Source organism: Lissotriton vulgaris, chromosome 11, assembly GCF_964263255.1.
Source record: "Lissotriton vulgaris chromosome 11, aLisVul1.2, whole genome shotgun sequence".
In the NCBI taxonomy this organism is placed as follows: domain Eukaryota; kingdom Metazoa; phylum Chordata; class Amphibia; order Caudata; family Salamandridae; genus Lissotriton; species Lissotriton vulgaris.
Window position 1 is genome coordinate 871309909 of NC_141699.1, and position 20535 is coordinate 871330443.

The 20535-nt window shown below is 42.6% G+C and overlaps 1 protein-coding gene across 1 annotated transcript in view; it reads right to left on the reverse strand.

Annotated features, from left to right (window-relative positions):
• KIF1A (kinesin family member 1A) overlaps positions 1 to 20535 on the reverse strand; it is a 2508766-nt gene that overhangs the window by 1596405 nt on the left and 891826 nt on the right. The window lies entirely within an intron of this gene.

Consider the following 20535-nt stretch of genomic DNA (forward strand, 5'->3'; position numbering starts at 1 on the left):
GTTCATCATATCGATTCTTCCGTATTGGCAATATTCTTTCACACATGTTAAAGACAGCCAACATGTGTTTCGTCACACGGTATTAACCAATGACTCTGCCAGGGATAGCAACACAATCGATCTACACCAGAACATTGGACCACTAAGCAGTGCATCAGAGATGTTTGGATAAAAGCCAACAAACCGTACCCAAGTGTGTGAGGGCACATAGGGGAAACTGGAAAAAGAGTAGATAAGTGAGCAAGAATCTCACCTTTTGAAACCAAATATTTAAGCAATTTTCAAGTGGTTCTGCAATCCAATGTATGGTTAAAAAAAAAAGTCTGAGAGTATACAGGTTATGGTGAATAACATATAGCAAAGTGCTAATATGTCTACATGTGTTCTCATTTTATCAATGTAGATGTAGTCACACATCTTAGTACCTACTGTGGGTAAGTTACAATCATGCAAGATGATCAACACAGTGAACAGGTCGAATCAAAAATGAAAAATTTCCAGAATCAGCAGTAGCCTCAATGAGATTACCAGTGGCACAAAAAAGTAGTGTCGAGAGCCCATTGGTAACAAAGACAACAAGGAATATAACTCCTCGTCCCGGTAACTGGCATATGGATTATGTCATAGTCTATGAGCATGTGAGAGGCAGTGAGTGTCGAGCAGTTAGCTTGGAAACTCACAAAATGCGCGCTGCTTGAATATTCAACGATATGTCAAAGGTCATATTTGAATAAAGAAACAATTATCTTGACAGCTTCACAGATGTGCCGTAAACTGTTCCAAGAAGACTCTGAGTAATATGGGTTACGGCATAACCATAATGTAGGGGTCTTAATAGACTACTCTTGGTTGCTGAATGTTTTGGTGGTTTCACTTTTAGAATGACGTGTCTTTAATTGTTTTGGTGAGCGCTTGGGCTACCCCATTTGTTTTACGGGCATTATGCTACACCATTTTCGCTGCTCCTAGTCCTTCATCTGTGTTCCAGCTCGGACTACTCCATTTGCTGTCTTGTTCTAGTTGATATATTTAGTTCTGATATTCAGTAAGTGTGCATGGCTCTTGTTTCTTAGCCTGCATTGCTGCGTCCTATTTTAGGAATGTGGTTGTTTTTCTAACCCAAGACTTACTGGCCACCGTAGTTGGCAGGTCCAGTGCTAACTTCTGTCCAGATTTGCTGATTTAGGCTGAGTGTATCCGACATATCGCCCTTTATTTAATTACTAGTAATACAAAAATATCCATTTATTTGGAAATCGTTAAGTGTATCAAATGAAATTATGTTATAACAATAATTGCTAGTCAAAACTACTATGATTTGTTACATAATCACACATTAAATGAGCTTACTTAATCTTACTACATATTTCATGAAATCGCAATTTAATTCAATGTATCATCCTTCAGTTAACCAATATAAAATGTAGTCTGCTCTGTTTTCAGATAAAAACGTCCACTAAGTGGTGTATGAAACGAAAAGATAACAAAATACACAGGGCCTCATTACGATATCGGTGGAGTTTCCTTCGCCTGACAGTCTCGGGCACACACCCTGTATAATATTTCTCAAAAGTCTGAAGTACTCAGAGTGCATGTCTTGACCACACAGTAATACTTGATTGGCCACAATAGCACACTTATATACAATGAATATGAAAGTCATGGTCCGACAGTGTTGTACAAAACAAATTATTTATCTATGATACAACCGTGTTATGTCTCTTTGAAGGAATATGAATGAATTGAAGGGTTGTCTCACTAACATTGGTGTTTTACCTTAACTGTTATGACATGTCTAAAATCTTTGCCCTCTTTCCTTCAGACGTGTGTAACATCCACACAATATGGAAGGAAACCAGAGATATTAAGCTCAGCGCAAGCAAAAAACAACTTGGAACTCTGAATAAATGCCTCCAGCACCTTACCCCTGCCTCAGTAATGCCGCGTGATTTTCCTTTTTCACTTTTTTGTTTCTACAAATTCAACAATCTCAAAGAAATTTGAGGTGGAGTTCATTATAACCTTTACCCATTTGGGGAAAGACACACATATTTCAAGTTTATCTCTTGAAGCGTTTTCCCTGCACCCTCAGTTTTTCGCTGTTGTAGTAGCATCTTGGTGTAGTCTGGGAAATCAAAACACAAACCAACTCTATCATAACTGAACTCTGGGTAGGGGTAACCTTCATGTCGCTGACCTTGTAGTTCAGAATCTGTGCTAAAATCTGGTGTTGCATAGCCCTGGGAGGTGCCTGCTGCTTTGAGAGTGGTGCGCACATTCGATTACAAGGCACAAGGATCAGGATTACTCAAACAACCTTGATAGGATCCACGTTCTACGTTTCAGGTTGACAGGTCTATGGTATGCCTACCTATTAAGAGTGTTGCACTGTGCCCTCCCTCCCTAGCCACAAGAGTCTTGGACGTAACTGCTAGGTGAATGACTGTGGTCGAAAGCCTCTTAACCATATCATCTAGCTTAGACATATAACAAAGGTCCTAATCCAGCAGACCACGTTCGTCCCCACTTTGCCAATTTTCAACGCTAGAACACCATGGCTAGAGGCCATTACCTTGAAGATAACCAATGGTGCTGCATCCGAGACAGGAGGAGCTGGGTTGCGGGCCGCAGGTGAGATATGAATAGTGCTGCTGGACTTGGTGAATTTGTCCAATGTATCTTGATTAAAGAGGATACTATACAAAGAACAACCACAGTACACCTTAGTGCAGGTAATTAGAAAGAAGGAAGGGCCCAAGGGTAGGCAAACCAGGAGTCAGTGGGAAACCCTCCCCAGTTGCAGGTGGCACTTTGTGATCTGGTGACTGTTGCTGCGCTACTTCATCAGAATTGGGAACACCCTAGTATAAAACACAGGCACCCCTTGAAGCACTCCTGTCAGTATAGTCTAAAGTGCCAGCTGCCGGTAGCTATCTTTGCGGCAAACAGGGCAGTCAGTTATAAAGAGGGGAAGGGAGAAAATGTGGGTGAGTTCAGAGAGGCAGGGGACCCGAAAGCGATGTTCCAGCCTAACGCACAAAATAGCTGCCAAGCAGTCCTGTTATTGTAAAAACCTACACCTTAACTCTGCTTTCTAGGGCCATGCTCCTCCATTATCTGTGGTGTGGAGGTATAACTCTCTCTGGCCTCAGTATCAAACCCCCAAACACTGCAACAACTCTGGCTGTGTTAGCACAGCATTGTGGAAGTGCACACGTGAGCAGAAGAGGCATATCTCTTCTCCATCTGAGACTCTACTTTTGATGGCTTTCAGTTCAAACCCCAAAATTAGATTAAAGACCCATTCTTGCAGGGTTGCACAGTATGTTTAAATGGAAAGTCTGATAGTAAATTGTCACATGGAATTATGGGTAGACAGTCAAAATATCGAGTTGGAAATATCGACCTACCATAATATCGAGTCTGAAATATCGAAGGACCATAATATCGAAGGCAAGAATATCGTAGGACAGAATATCGACCCAAGGTAAGTAATATCGAAATACTTAATATCGATGTAAGTAATATCGAAGTTAGTAATATCGATAGCATATATATCGATGTTAATAATTTCGATGACACTAATATCGATATTTGTATTATTTTATAGTTTTTTATTATGTATGTGTTATATGTTTAATTTAAGTATTTAAAATAATTACTATTATATGTGTATACATTTTCTATAATAATATAGAAATTTATAAGGAAATTTGATGTTTTAGTACCGGAGCGGGTTGTGGGTTTATAGGGGAATAGGGTGGGAAGTAATTTAATTATGGTAAGTTGATTAATAATTAGTAGGATTAATTAATTAATTATAATTATTTGCTAATTAATATTGATTAATTGGGAAATAATTAATTGATTAATTGATATATATTTTCTGTAGCGGGATGTGGGTTTATAGGGGAATAGGGTGGGGAGTAATTTAATAATAATTAATTAATTAATATATGTTTTTAAATATTTATAACTAATTAATTGGCAAATAATTAATATTAATTAGTTAATTAATTAATATAATTTTGTACATATTTTAAATTAGTAATTAATTGGTAATTAAATAATATTAGTTAGTTAATTACATTATTAGAGTAATTTATTTATATATATAATTTTTAGTTACTGTTAATTAATTAATTGGGGAAAAATGATATTAATTATTAAATTATATTAATTACAGCTTATGTGCTAATATATTAACTTTATTGTTATTGTTAATTAATTATTAATTGCTAATTAAATAATATTATTTAACTTTGGGTTAAGGAGTATTTTTAGGGTTCAGGGTCATTTTTGGGTTTTTGGGTAAAGGGGTATTTTGAGTGTTTAGGGTCAGTTTTCAGTTTTTGGGTAAAGGGGTATTTTTAGGGTTCAGGGTCAGTTTTCAGTTTTTGGGTAAAGGGGTATTTTTAGGGTTCAGGGTCAGTTTTCAGTTCATGGGTAAAGGGGTATTTTTAGTGTTCAGGGTCAGTTTTCAGTTCATGGGTAAAGGGGTATTTTTAGGGTTCAGGGTCAGTTTTCAGTTCATGGGTAAAGGGGTATTTTTAGGGTTCAGGGTCAGTTTTCAGTTTTTGGGTAAAGGGGTATTTTTAGGGTTCAGGGTCAGTTTTCAGTTCATGGGTAAAGGGGTATTTTTAGGGTTCAGGGTCAGTTTTCAGTTCATGGGTAAAGGGGTATTTTTAGGGTTCAGGGTCAGTTTTCAGTTCATGGGTAAAGGGGTATTTTTAGGGTTCAGGGTCAGTTTTCAGTTCATGGGTAAAGGGGTATTTTTAGGGTTCAGGGTCAGTTTTCAGTTTTTGGGTAAAGGGGTATTTTTAGGGTTCAGGGTCAGTTTTCAGTTCTTGGGTAAAGGGGTATTTTCAGGGTTCAGGGTCAGTTTTCAGTTTTTGGGTAAAGGGGTATTTTTAGGGTTCAGGGTCAGTTTTCAGTTTTTGGGTAAAGGGGTATTTTTAGGGTTCAGGGTCAGTTTTCAGTTCTTGGGTAAAGGGGTATTTTTAGGGTTCAGGGTCAGTTTTCAGTTTTTGGGTAAAGGGGTATTTTTAGGGTTCAGGGTCAGTTTTCAGTTTTTGGGTAAAGGGGTATTTTTAGGGTTCAGGGTCAGTTTTCAGTTCGTGGGTAAAGGGGTGGTTTTTGGGTTCAGGGTCAGTTTTCTCGACTGTTGCACTCTCTGGAGTGGGAATAGTAATTTTATCCCTACGCTATCAAACGCTTTCCCTACTGTTCCACTCTCTGGAGTAGGAATAGTAATTTTTACCCTTACGCTATCCAACGTTTTATATAATTAATTGTTAAAATATCACATGTTTATTTTATTTTTTATATGACTTACATTTTATGTATGTTATTGTTTTATGTTTGTACATGTATTAGTAAATTAGAATATATTTCATTAATTTAGAAATTAGTAAATTAATTATTAATACTTATTGTTCAGTACATATATATTATATCTTTACTGTATATATTTAATTAATGTATTATTAATATATATGTTTTATTTATTAATTTTAAACATTATTAGATACTTTTAAATATGTATATTTTATTTATTAGTGTTATATACTTACTTTTACATTTATATATATTAAAAAAAAATCGATATTTTTAACATCGATATTTTTTACAACGATATTATTTTTTCGATAATTTTGTACTTACCATGTTGTAGATAGGATGTCGATATTTTTGCCCTCGATATTGTTGACTCGATATTCTTGTAGGTCGATATTTTTGAGGTCGAAATTCTGTCATAGATCCGGAATTATGGGAAACACAATTTATTTTTTTGCTTAAAGTGGAAATATATAGATATTATTTTTGCACTCAGTACGTTAATTCATTATAAACGTTTTTTAAACCACACATTTTCATTTGTTTTTCTGATTTCTGTTCATGCTAGATACCAGCCGTCTATTTTAACTGTCTTTAACTGTTTAGGCCATAATAGTTCAATTCTATGTCTGTAAAATTCACATGAGACGATAGATGTCACAAGCACTGCTGATGCAATTTGCATAGCTGCTGGCCAAGGTTTCAAATCGCTACCTATGCTATGTGTAACAACATCTTCATAATTTCAGTATATAAGTGGCATTTCAACTACTATGAGTGACACACTGTCTTGAAAGCCATACAATGATGACAAGGGAAACTTATAAATATTTCATTTGAAATTAGACTCACTTGAGCATAGCTGCCAAGGTTTCAGATTGCATTGCTATGTGTGACATTTTCTTAATTCCAGTGAAATTATGAGTGACATTTCAATGACTATGTGTGACACTTTATAGGAAACAAAATCAAGCAAGGAAGACTAGGAAAACATAAATAACAGCAATTGCACCCATTTGAGCAACAACACTCTCTAAGAAGATGTTTAAACTGTTGGAGAAGCATGTTAGTAGATCTTTTAGGCTTAATTGGTTACAAAGTCTGCATTTCCTAATATTTTTATAGGGTTAAGGCATCTGCTTCAGAGGTGCCCAGTAACTATCAGGTAATAACAATTGGTGAGATAACCCTGGAGGTTAAAGTATTTCTTGGAGAAATTTCTGTTTTGTGTAGTCTCAGATCTGACTCGAAGTAGTATAGAAGGTTAATGTGCCTGCAAAGCACATCTTGTAATATGCAGATTACATATTTTGTTTTAATGTAGCTAGGTAAAGTTACTGTTTTTAACACAGCCAGATCCTTTTGTTACTTGCAGTTTATAAATAGTAAGCCTTTTAATATAGCACAGTGAACCTTTCACTCATCTCAGGCACTGTCCCCAAAGAATGGAAGCGAGCTCTTGTCAGACCTTTGAGGAAGAACACCGCCCTACCATGGTCTGACTTGACAAACTTAAGACCCATCTCTCTGCTTCCTTTCTTGGGGAAAGTCACAGAAAAATATGTCAATCAACATCTATCTAGACATATTGAACAAGTTCATGCCTTGGATGAGTCCCAATCTGGATTCCGCCCCAAATACAGTACTGAATCCACCTTGCTGTCTGTTACTGATGATCTCCATGCCTACCAGGACAAGGGCCTATCAGTCATCTTGGTTCTTTTAGATCTATCGGCAGCGTTCGACACCGTATCTCATTCCATCTTAATTCAACGGTTGTCGAGCGCTGGCCTTAAGAACAAAGCCCTGGAATGGCTAAAGAGTTTCTTGGCTGATCGTACCCAGAGAGTCACCATGGGCACATATCGCTCGGCGGAAATTGAGATTTCTAAGGGGGTGCCACAGGGCTCATGTCTGAGCCCTACACTCTTCAATATCTACGTGGCCCCCCTGGCAGGAGTGTTGCGTAGATACGGATTTGTCCCCGTATCCTACGCAGATGACACTCAACTCCTGTTTCCCTTCAAATCTCTTTCCGCCGAAGTTAAGAACTCTTTTTCAGCTGGCATGAAAGCAGTAGCACATTGGATGTCCTCCAACTACCTCCAATGCAATGTCAGCAAGACAGAGATCATGCTGTTTGGAGAAGCTAAGATACTCTGGACTCCGGATTGGTGGCCTGCTGAGCTGGGGGCTGTCCCTGAACCCAAGAAGATTGTGAAGAACTTGGGCATTCGACTGGACCAAGATCTGTCTCTTAAACAGCATACCAGTTACATAGCAGGGATATGCTTCCACAACATCGGCCTGCTTCGCAAAGTCTTCCCGCTTCTACCTAACTCAGTGAGGAAAACCTTGGTGCAAGCACTTGTACTGAGTCGGATAGACTACTGCAACGGTCTGTTAATCTCAGCCAATGAAGGAGTGCTAGACAAACTGCAGGTCATTCAGAACACGGCAGCTCGCCTTGTTCTGAATGCCCCTCCGAGAACTCCCTCCAAACCCCTTCTTGAGCAACTGCATTGGCTCCCAGTCAGACAAAGGGCCAAATTTAAAATTTGTTGCTTAATCCACAAGTGTCTGAACGGACAGGGACCTACTTATCTCGAACGGAGATTTGTTTCTTATGTCCCAGCGCGGTCCCTCAGATCAAGTACCAACCTTCTACTTGTGGTCCCCCATGTTAAAAAGGCCAGGCATGGAGGTAGAGCTCTATCCACTCTAGGACCAAAGATGTGGAACAAACTGCCTCTGACCTTACGACAATGTAGTGAACATCTAACATTTCGTAAGCAACTAAAAACCATTTTATTCAAAAATCAAATTTAAACATCTCACAGTATATCAATAAATTCGTGGAGTTACCGGTCAAAAGCGCAGAGATACGCCTGATGGAGTGATTCTAGCGCTATACAAAACCACAAATAAATAAATAAATAAATAAATGAGCTATGTAGGATATATGACTGCTACTACTTTTAACCCTCACTGACTCATGCAACAACACATCTTGTTCACTGATTTACACGCTTGCATGATTTATTTTCAATCTGTATGTGTTATTAAAATCACTCTGACACTCTGCATTGGGATGTGTAGCGTTATAAAAGACAGTAAAATAGTACTATTTAAATTGTGTGTAAATACTGGGACAGACCAACACATCTGAGATACTTTCAGTACATGCACTTACATAAAGGGGCCTAACAAAGTCAAAAGCATGCCTCTTGAGTACCTGTGAAGAGATACCCAGCTGTATGCTTTAATCTCCGTTGTATTTACATTTAAGTGTGATGTTCCAGGCCACTCGATCAGAAGGAGGCCTAATGGCCCCTTAACCGAGCTGCACGCTCTGATAGCTGGGATGTGATGTGACGCCCCCCCTCTGTATGGTACTCAACGCACAGACTGTGTCAGATAACAAGACAGTGAGGGTTACAAGGTGTAGGAGTCACATGCCCTTCTTGTCTCACTTTATTTTATTGCAATTGAAATGGAGCAGACTAGAAGCTAACATTTTGAAATTGGATGTATTTATCCGTTATTCTTTTTATTAAGAATATCTTTTTCTTATTCTTTCAAGCTTAAAGATGAAGCGAATAAAAGAAAGCGGTGCAGCCTTTAGAAAAAAGAAAAAGGCTAGAGAGGAAGAATTAAAAAAGTATGAAGGTTCACTACTGAAATACCTCAGTCACGAAACAGGAAGTACTAGTACTACTACTACTGTTACTGAAGCAGCAACTACTAGTACTACTACTGTTACTGAAGCAGTTTCTGATTTTGAAGTCAATCCATCATCAAAGACAAGTGATCCTTCAACAAGTGATAAGGGGTCTGATGGACAACAAATTCCAGCTGTTGACTTAAAAGATGTTGGTCTTCGGCCAAGTAAGAAGATTAAAGATGACACGCGTATCTTGCTGGTACAACAAGGGTCGTCTGTGGTTCAACATCTGGATTCTGATTTTGGTGAAACAGAAAGTAGTACTAATACTACAGTTATGGAAGTAGAAACTACTAGCACTACTACTGTTACTGAAGCAGTTTCTGATTTTGAAGTCAATCCATCATCAAAGTCATGTGATACTTCAACAAGTGATAAGGGGTCTGATGGACAACAAATTCCAGCAGTTGACTTAAAAGATGTTGGTCTTTGGCCAAGTAAGATTAAAGATGACACACGTATCTTGCTGGTACAACAAGGGGCGTCTGTGGTTCAACATCTAGATTCTGACTTTGGTGAAGTCAATCGTGAGGGTGCTTTGATCAAAGGACGAATCAGAAAACTTACACGCGAGTGGTTTTATCAAACTCTGCCAAATAATGAAAAAATGTTGAGGTCATGGTTGGTGTACTCTCCTTCAAAGAAAGCTCTTTACTGCTTTTGTTGTAGACTATTTGCTGACAGAAGTCATTCGAATTTTGATTCTGCAGATGGATTCAACATGTGGTGGAAACTGAATCCCAGAATTTTCGATCATGAATCTAGTGTTGCCCATGTTCAATGTTTCACACAATGGAAGGAGTTGGAGATTAGAATCCGATGTGGAGCTACAATTGATAAAAAGGCACAAGAACACGTTGAAAATGAAGTAAAGAAGTGGAGGGAGATACTTTCAAGATTGTTGGATATCATTAGATTCCTAGCTAAACAAAATTTGGCTTTACGGGGTCACCGAGAAGGAATTCATTGCAAGACTGATGATGAACCTGAATCAACAGGAAATAGAGGAAATTTTCTAGAATTAGTTCATTTGTTGGCAAAATACGATCCAGTGCTACGTGAGCATACTGTAAGAATTAAGCTGGGAAAAAAGTATGCTAAATCATATTTGTCGCCTACTATTCAGAATGAGTTCATAGAAATTTTGGGAGAAAAGGTAAGAAGCAAAGTTATCGAGCAAGTGAAAGAAGCAAAGTATTTTTCTATGATGTTCGACAGCACCCCTGATATTTCTCATAAGGATCAGATGAGCCAAGTTTTACGCTACGCTATGATCAATGGAAATAAAGTGATGGTTGTGGAATCATTTGTCGATTTCATTGAAACTAAAGGTAAAAACGCAGAGAATATTTCAACTATGATTTTGCAGAATTTAGAAAGCAACGGAATTGATATTCAAAATTGTAGAGGACAGGCATATGATAATGCTGCTGTGATGGCTGGTCAACATACTGGCGTTCAAAGACGCATCAGAGAAATTAATGGAAAAGCAGAATTTGTCGCATGTACAAATCACTCGCTGAATTTGGCTGGTTTACATGCAGCTTCTGTTGCTGTGAGTTCTGTTACCTTTTTTGGAGCTGTGGAGCGTTTGTTCACGTTTTTTTCTTCCTCGACCCATCGCTGGGATATTCTGACTTCAGTCACTGGTCAGAGTGTCAAGCGTGTAATAGAAACTCGGTGGAGTGCACGTGGAGATGCTGTGAGTGTTGTAAAAAAGAATTTCTCCAAAATCTTAAGTGCTGTAGAACGTTTAACTGGTGAAGAAGAAAATAGAGTTACCAGGTCAGATGCTGGTGTGCTGCTTGTTGCTGTACAATCTTTTTCCTTCCTGTGCTTTCTTGGACTGTGGGAATCTGTCCTTGTAGAAATTAACGACACTCAGGTCTACCTCCAAACCAAAGGATTGAATATACAACAATGTGACATAAAGCTCAATGCTTTAAAATAATTTCTAACTGAAAATAGGAGTGAATTAGTTAACAAATCAGTAGCTTACGCCAAAGAAATTTGTGATGATCTTGGGATAGTCATGGATCGTCGGTGTAGAAAGAAGAAACTAATGGCAGGTGAAGAATCACGAGATGCTGAATTGTCATACGAAACTGAGTTGAGGAGAGAAATGTTTTCTTCACTGGACAGAGTGATCCAAGAAATCACCACAAGATTTCAACAACTTCATGTTCTTGCTGAAAAATATGCTATCCTTACTCCATCAAATCTTTTGGATGATAAATACGAATGTCAACTAAATCATTATCATGATGACATCATGATTTGGAATGCGCTCCCCTTGGAAATCCGCCTCTCGAATGACTTATTATCTTTTCGTAGGGCTCTGAAAACCTTCCTGTTTTAATGTTCCTTGTTTTTAATGTTCTGCTTTTTTGTTACTGGACTTGTGCTGTGTTGTGTTTTCCTTTCCCTGCGCCAGGACGCTCCTTCGCTGGAGCAGCTGTGCGCATTAAAATGCAAATAACATAACATAACATAACATTAACGAGGAAGAGTTCCTGGTTGAGAGAAAAAGACTTCAGAGTTTTATTTCTGTTGCTGCTACGCAAGACGAAACAGAGACATGGAAGGACAGTCCCCTTGAACTTTTGCAGTTTATACTAACATACAGTCTTGAGAACTCTGTTCCAAATATTGTAATACTACTGCGAATTTTCCTTACTATTGCTCTAAGTGTTGCTAGTTGTGAAAGGAGTTTTTCTAAATTGAAATTGATTAAGAATTACCTAAGATCTACAATGAGTGCCTTACGTTTAAGAAATCTTGCCATACTGTCTATAGAACAGCAACTGAGTGATGAACTAGACTTTGATGATGTCATCAATGATTTTGCTAATAGAAAAGCAAGAAAAATAGCAGTTTAGAAATTTTGGATTTAAGTTTTATTTGAAAATTCAACATGGTGTTTTCATTTACATTCCCATACATCATTTTGAATTTTTTGTTGTAATTTTGATGTGTATTAAGAGGGGCTGCAAACTAAACCAATATTTTTTTATATTATTACAAGACCGAAGAATAAAGTCCTATTAACCTTATGCGTTCTTTGTGCTGAGGCTGCTCTGAAGGAGAGATGCACTATTACAAGATGGTTTTGTGTCCCAAGAGCACACAACTTTTCATTCCCAGGGAGTTGGTTGCTGCTGCTTAGAAGTAATGACAGGGCGCAACCCCTGGTTGTTGCCTTTGGCCCACCAGAGTGGGCTGTTTATCCAGTCTGTGTTGGCAAGGTGGAGCTGACTGACCCCTTTGTGCTGTGTTTAGTTCTAAGGGCGCTCACAGTGAGTCAGTCCCTGTGATAATAATTCATTTGCTGTTTTTGAAAGGTAAAGAAACACAGGCTTCAACACTGTTAAGTTGGTTTTGGGTCCCCAGAGCACATCACGTTTGTGCAGATCCACACTGCTTTAATGGGGGGACTATGATGTAGGGTCATTTAATGGTCAGCTGTAGATGATGGATCCCTGAACAGTGTCATGTATGTGCAGCATGTTTGCTTTGTGCTGAGGGGTAATTGTTCACACAGCTCTCTGATGGATGTCACATGTGGTTTTTCTGAGTCCCCAGATAGATCATGCACTCTTGTGTGTTCTCTTTTGTACTGCCAGTCACCGGTGTATTCAACTGTCTAACCTTTGACCGTGTCATGTATGTGCATTTTTGAACACTTTGAACTATTTTTCCATCCTCTCAAGAGCATCCCTAGTTTACAGTATTGTTGCATTTTATGGTTATTAGTCTTGTGTTAAGTCTATGCATAAAGATATGTATTTTTTTATAACTACTTGTGTGGTGTCCCTTTGTAGTGTTCTTCACTGTGTTACTGTGTATGATCATAAATGCTTTACACACTGCCTCTGAGATAAGCCTAGCTGCTCGTGCTACGTTACCACAGGGTTGAGCAGGGGTTATCAATGGGTGTAGCCCCCTTACTCTGACTTAGGAAGAAGGGTCCCCAGTTGGACAGTGGCCAGCCATTGCTAACTAGAGACCCCCATTTCTAACAAACAACCATTCCGATTTTGAGAGGAGTAAACATCTCAATGCCCATTAGATTCCCCATGTTAGACTAATGTTCTGATTTGTTACCTTTGCCTCAAATTGTAAAGCGCTCTGAATTCACGCTATATAAAACTTTATAAATTACTAAATGTAACTTTCATGATCGAGGTAACTGTTAGCAGCAATACTACGTGTCTCTCCTCGGAGACTCTGACATCTTTCAAGTGCTCACTGTCCTTTTTCCCCAGTAGCCGCCCCCAACCTCCCCCCCCCACCCCCCCAAGGGGCGGCACTCTGAAGGGTAGCCCCGGGCGCCACAAGCTCTAGCTACGCCCCTGATTAACACGACCTCTTGAGTTAAGCCTTTAAGGCTGCTTAGTCCATGCTACCCCTAGGATAGCTTGTCTAATAAGGTTGACTTACAACCAGACACCATAAGGGATTGTTTGGACTGATACAAGGTGGTTCCAGAATTGGAAACATCATATATCAGGCCAACTTCTCACATTGATGTGCAGCGGTGCGGATTTGAGCTTGCTGTTGTTTTACCATTGCAATCTTTTTATCAAATTGAAAAATCACATCAAGTACCTTAGGTACATATAAATCAAAAACTTAGCATATTAATTTCTACTGAACTTAGTAGTTGTAGATTAAAGGGATTAGCACACCCTGACTACAACTCACTAGCAAGGTACAGTAGGAAAACACTTAGTGTAGGTAAGTGCACCACTTGCATCTCACTAGCAGTCATGTCTGACGCAGGTGGAGCTTCAGGCTCTGTCCCTGTGACAGTTGACCCGACCAAGGCAACTTCCAGCTATGACAAACTTAGCCACAAAGACTTGAGTGCCTTGAGCATTGCAAGGGGGCTAAAAAGGGGCAGACACCCCACCATTCCTATCCTGATAGCCATCCAGGAAATGGATGATTTAAACAAGGAGAGTGTAGCTCCCCTAGCTTTAGGAGATGGAGTGACCCACCCTGAGAATGAGATAACTCCAGAAGAAGAGGAGGAAGAAGGCTCAGAGGTAGATGAGCCTGCTCAGAGTCAGAGGGGTAACCCGGTCCCAGTGGGGAGGCTTAGCCAAGCCAACTTGGACCTACTAGGGAATGGAGAGGGCCAGCACCTCCCCAGATCCTATAACATAGTTCCCACAGGCAATAGAAGGGTGAGATCTCCCTCAGTGGATTCTCACATTTCTAGTGTCTCCAGACACTCTCAAAGGGGAATGACTTCCCCCCAGAGAAGAGAGCATAAGGCCAGGATGAGGGCTGTAGAACTCCAGATAGAGAGGGAAGAGTTAGCCCTGGCCCAAGCTAAACTTGCTTTAGCAAGGGAACAGAAAATGTGTGGCTTAGATGCCACTGGTGGCAGCAATAATTCTAGAGAGAAAGACAGGTCCTATAATACTAGAAACCTGACAAAGATTGTGCCCCCCTACACAGAAGGGGATGACATCCACAAGTGGATAACTGCTCTTGAGAGAGCCTGCATGGTACAGCAGGTTCCTGAGGAATAGTGGGCAGCAATCTTATGGTACTCCTTTTCAGAAAAAGGGAGAGATAAGCTCCTCACTGTTAGGCAGGAGGATGCTAAAAATTACAAGGTCCTGAAGAGTGCTCTAATAGATGGGTTTGGCCTAACCACTGAACAATACAGGTTAAAGTTCAGAGACACCCAGAAGGCACAGACACAGGACTGGACTGATTTTGTAGATTGTGCTACTAAGGCTATGGAGGGTTGGCCACATGGCAGCAAAGTACATGACTTCTCAGGATTGTATAATTTGATTATGAGGGAGCAGATCCTAAGTAATTGTCAGAACCAGCTCTTACACCCGCACCTGGTGGACTCAGATTTGATCTCTCCCCAAGAATTGGGAAAGAGGGCAGATAAATGGGCAGAACCAGGATTAGGCCTAAGAATCAGAACAATAACCAGAAGAAGGAGTCTACCAAGCCTCAAGATAAGGGTGGGGATAAAAGTAAAGAAAATACTTCCCCAGGGACCCAAAATTCCAAGGAAAAGGGTGGGCCCCACAACACTTCTTCAACAGAGAAAAAGCCTTATTGTCATGCCTGTAAACAGGTTGGGCATTACAAAACAGACAACTGTTGTCCCAAGAATGGCAATAAAGAGAATATACCTCCAAAACCAGCTCCAACACCTCCTGTTACTGTCAGCAGTAATCCCCCAGGAAGTGGGAGCACACCCAGGAATCTGGGTGGGTTTACTTTTGGAGCCCAGGTGTTCCCTTGCCTATCCAGGTCCCCATCACCCAATAATCTTGTTTATGAGACTGGTATGGGGTTTGCCAACTTCTCTGATTGCCCAAATACCTTGAGCAAATATAGACAAGAACCCATCATCAATGGTTTGAAGGTTGAAGCTTTTAGAGACACAGGGGCTAGCATCACCATGGTGGCTGACTGTATAGTCCCCTCTAAGCAACATTTACCTGGTGCCACATACCAGGTAACAAACATTGATGGAATCCAAACAAATCATCCCATGGCAGTAGTAAGTCTCAGCTGGGGAGGTGTTACTGGCCCAAAGAGAGTGGCAGTGTCACCAAACTTGCCTGTAGACTGCCTACTTGGTAATGATTTAGAAATCTCAGCCTGGGCTGAGGTTGAACAGGAAATCCATTCTAGAATGGTAACAGGCACTGAAAAGGTTAGTGGGGCTGTTATGGCTACATCCCCAATTCAAGATGTCCTTCCTGAAAAGGTTGGTAGGGCTGAGCAACTCCCAGCCCCATCTTTAGATAACTCACTTCCTGAACAGGATAGCAGAACTGTTAAAATAACAGCTCACACCCAAACTGAGTCTCCTCCTGAAAAGGTTGGTGGGGCTGTGATGGCCACAGCCCAAACTCAAACAGATACATGTGTTGTTAAGCCTGAAATGATGGATAGCTCCACACAAACAGAGGACATGGAGGACGAAGAAAAATCTCCCCCTCACCAGACATTAGGAAAGGATCAGCCTCCTCAGGGAACTGATCTTACCCCTGATGAAGGAGCTGTCCCAGAGGTTGTTGGGCCTGGCCTGACAGAGCCTCTGATGGCAGTGAACCCTTCTCAGGTGGGACCCAGTCTGGAGCAGGTAACCTGCCCTTCTCTGCCTTGTCTTACTCAGCCCAGGGCTGCGGAGGACAAGAAGGACAGGGAGCCCCAAAGGGCCCCCTGTCAAATAAAGCACCCCCATCAACAGATTAGTGGCACCAAAACTAGTAGCCCTAGTAAGGTGAAAACTTTAAAAACTCCTGAGGGAGCCCCCTTAAAAGTAGTTAGGGACCTCCCACAGATGGATTCTGTTGGGCACAGCCAAACCTGGGACCCAAAGGGCCCAAACCTGAACTGTCCCTCCATTAAGCCAACAAAAGGGACCCAGCCTCCAGCTTTAGGTAGCCAGAGGTTGACCCTGAGAGCACAGTGCAACTCAGTTGAAGAGAGAAAGGCATACATGGTGGAAGATAATTGGAGGAAGCCGAGCCCTAAATTAGTGGAGCCTCACTTCAATACTCCATATCCAAACCAGCCTTCTAACTTGCAAAAACACACCCAAGGTAGTGATTCCCTATGGTGGAGACCCTCTAATACCCCTAGGGTGAGGGACTGCTTAGTGGGCCATGAGACAAGGGGCACCCATGCTAGTGCAGGTACTTCCTTATATGGCCACTCAGGCAATATAGGCTTACCTGGCCAAGGATAGCCTTATCTCCTTTTGTTTGGGGGGGGGGGGGGTTGTGTAGGAAGGTGGCTACCTGACTATGGTTACCCCAGATGTTTTGCCTTGTGTTTAGCTAGTTTTCGACTTAGTTGGCCTGGTTCCCTGCTAATCAGGGCCCCAGGCTCTCTGCTCACTCTTTAAAATGGATTCCATGCACCCTAGGTGCATAACCCAATTGGTACAGGACACCTTGTCAGCCCCTATATAGTGCACTATAGGTGCCATGGGCATAGGTGCATCCTAGGCCTACCAGGGGCTGCAGCATAGCTTTTGCCACCCCTGGCTGGTTCTTAAATTGACACAACTGGCTGATCACTCAGCTGGGGCAAGTTGGTGTAATCACCTCTTGCTTAGATATAGTATACCTATATCTAAACCTATATCTGGACACATATAAACCTGTGAGTCACTCCTATGGCAGGCCTTAACAATCCTGGAGGCAGAGTGCATGGTTTAATGTGAGATGGTGCTCTAGCATGAGCTGAGCCTGTCTGCAGCTGTCGGGACCAACTCCCTTAGCTGTTCCGGGATAATGCCAAACCATATACTATTAAGTGCATTATAATCCTCGCGGTTATATTGTAACTTTGGTTTGGCTTTATCAAAACATGTCGTGTAAGGTGTCATACGAATTGGAATACTATCCCCTCGACAGTCCTGTCGTCGGGAATAGCATTCCACCCCTCTAGAGGGAGACAACATGCTACTTTGCTAAAACGCGGTTGATTTTAAAAGAGCCTCAGATCCACAAAATGGATGCTTCTGCCACAGACACAAGTCTGACCTCCTGCTGCTGACCGAAACTCAGCAGAGGAGGCCTGGACAAAGGCTTTCCTGTCACAGGGAGGTGTCACACGACCCCAGACAGGAGATAGTGGATTGTAGCAGGGAGGTTTGAAAGAAACCAGACACTGCCTGGGGAGCACAAGGCTGCCCCTTGCATAATCCGGCCAAACCGGTTCTGGGGCACACCAGCCCCAGTCCCAGCGCGGCCTGGATCAAAGGAAAGGGGTGTATCCACCCCCTTCCTGGGTCCCACCCATAGGAGGGGACCTAGCAGGTAATCCAGCCACCTAGATTGTTATAAGAATGGTAGCAGTACCAACGCACTCAGATTATCCTGATGAAACATTTGAAACGAAACTCTGGACCCTTTGACATCCTACTAAACATAGAATACTGAAGAATCTCCCTTGTGGTCAAGGAGTGACCACCCTGTGTAAACAGGCACCATCCAGCACCTCGACCCTTGCTTTGTTGCAGTTCCCGCCGGAACTCGAGCGACAGAGATCGACGAGATCAAGCTTGCCTGCCTTCTTACAGCCCGATTCACAGTCCCTGCAGAGCTGAGACCCGAAGAGGCGACCGGAAGCGTGGGGCACGCCATCTTGAAAAGACCACGAGAAGCTGACCGTGCAGCCCACGAGTGACCCTCGAAGCTGTACACCGGGGTCTGAGAAGCCCCAACCCTGAGCCACTCTTGCACCAAAGCTCACCCCTCTACACTCGACGAGTGCTGTGTGGGGCCCTTCTGCTTTCTTTGGCTCAACGCGTTGGCCTGGTCACTTGCCAGCTGGCTTCTGGCCCCTGTGCCGACGAAAACCTAAAACCGACTTGCTATTCTGGTTGCTCCAGACTTGCACCAGCTCCTCTAAAAAGGAGCCCCCGCTCTGACCCTCCTGGTCCGAGTGAAAAACAATCTTCCGGTCCTGCGTGGATTGCTCTTGCCAAGTGTTGTTTGCTCCAATCTTGAAGCCGACTGTGCCGACGGTGAGAGCCTGGTGGGACAGATCGTGACCTGCTACTGGACGTCGCAGATGCCCCAGAGCCCATGTGACAGTGGAGAGAAGCTCCTCAACAACCACCTGATTGCGCCCGACATTGCCTGGTTCCGTCCTGGTTCCACCCTGGTCACTGCTGAGTGACCCAGACTCTGTCACCTCTGCTTTCAGGTACTTTTCTACTCTGATCCACCCTTGGATCCAACCGGACACTTCTCCTTCCCATCGCCTGCAGCTTCTTCAGCTCCAAGCACCAAGAGCCTGCGTGTCAAAACCCGACGCCACTTCGACCCTATGCACCCGCTTCCTGTGGGTGAGGTAACATTGCAACGCCGGTGTTCCCACACTGGTACACACCTATAGGGTCTGTGTCTAAAGTTTGGTTCCTCTAGGTTCAGCGGAAGTGTCCTTAAACTCTATTTGTGTAACTTTTACGCACCATTGACATTGCATTGGTGCAAGCCGCACTTTAAGTGCTGCACCCGAATCCCGCGGGCTTTTCCTGACTTCAGCATTGCTTGTCCGGACTGCTCCCAGCGATTCCCTAGGCCCTAGGCCTAACCACTGTTTGATTGGTATCTCTTATACCACTTTTTTAATATATGGTTTGAGCGGCCACCCGCCCTCATCCATAATTGTGTGCAACTTTGTATGTTATACTGTGCTTCTGATTTAACGCTTATGACCCTTTGCTCATAAAGAGTACTGGGGATTATTCTAGAAATAAACACATATATTTTTATAATATATATACTTGTGTGGTGTCCTTTCATTTGATATTACAGGATTGTATGTGGTAAAACAGCTCGCTCAACACGACCTCTTGAGTTAAGCCTTTAAGGCTGCTTAGTCCATGCTACCCCTAGGATAGCTTGTCTAATAAGGTTGACTTACAACCAGACACCATAAGGGATTGTTTGGACTGATACAAGGTGGTTCCAGAATTGGAAACATCATATATCAGGCCAACTTCTCACAGTAGGTGCGGTGCATAAATTTGAAATGGATGAGCTTGAAGGTAGCGTTACAAGACACCCGCCGAGTCAATAACCCTATACGCTTACGTTAGCCCTAGCCCAGGGGAGCCCCCAAGTCCGCCTCCCAGGCTGCCCACGCAGGTGGAACCGGGGGAGCGGAATCGGGTTTCATAGCGGCATAGAGCAAGGTTATCAACCTGCGTCCTTTGCCACAGGATAACAGGATATGTAATGTGTGGATCATCGGGGGTATCTCCGGGCACTGCGGCCAGACAGAGCGCACTATTGAGCGCAGTCCCTGATAGTGTATGTACCGACCGCTCCCAAGGGCGAACGACTCCTCCGCCTGCTAGTAAGTCAGAAAGCTCTCCGAGGGGTACAGATTGGCGAGGATCTCGCATCCCCCTTCCCTCCATGCCTGGAAGGACATATGCTGCTCTAGGTCCATCATAGGTGCCAAGATCCAAATCAGCAGCTCCCTATGAAATGGGGCCCTGCGCAGGACCCTTTCGATGAAGCGTTGCCAAATAGCAGCGGCCTGCCGCACCACATAGGGGAGTGCAGTGTCAGCTCCAGACCCTCGCATCAATGCCACCTGGAGCTCCTGTGCCAAAGCTCTACCCGCTAGCAGCTGCGTTTCCCATGTGTCTGCATCCACAAACCACCTAGCTGCCGGGAGGAGCTGCGCCGCATAATAGTAGAGATCAAAACGCGGGGCTTCTAGCCCCCCCTCCACAAAGGAGCATACAACGGTGCTTAGGGCCACTCTACTGCGCAGCCCGCCTAGAGCAGGGACGTGAGCAATGTATTCAGGGTCCGGAAAACCCTGGGGGAAGGGGACACAAGGAGTTCTGGAGGACATATAACATCCTAGGCAGCATCACCATTTTGGCGATCGCTTGCCGCCCCATGAGGGACAGGGGTAAGGTGTTCCAGAATAATATGGAGTGCCAGAGGGAC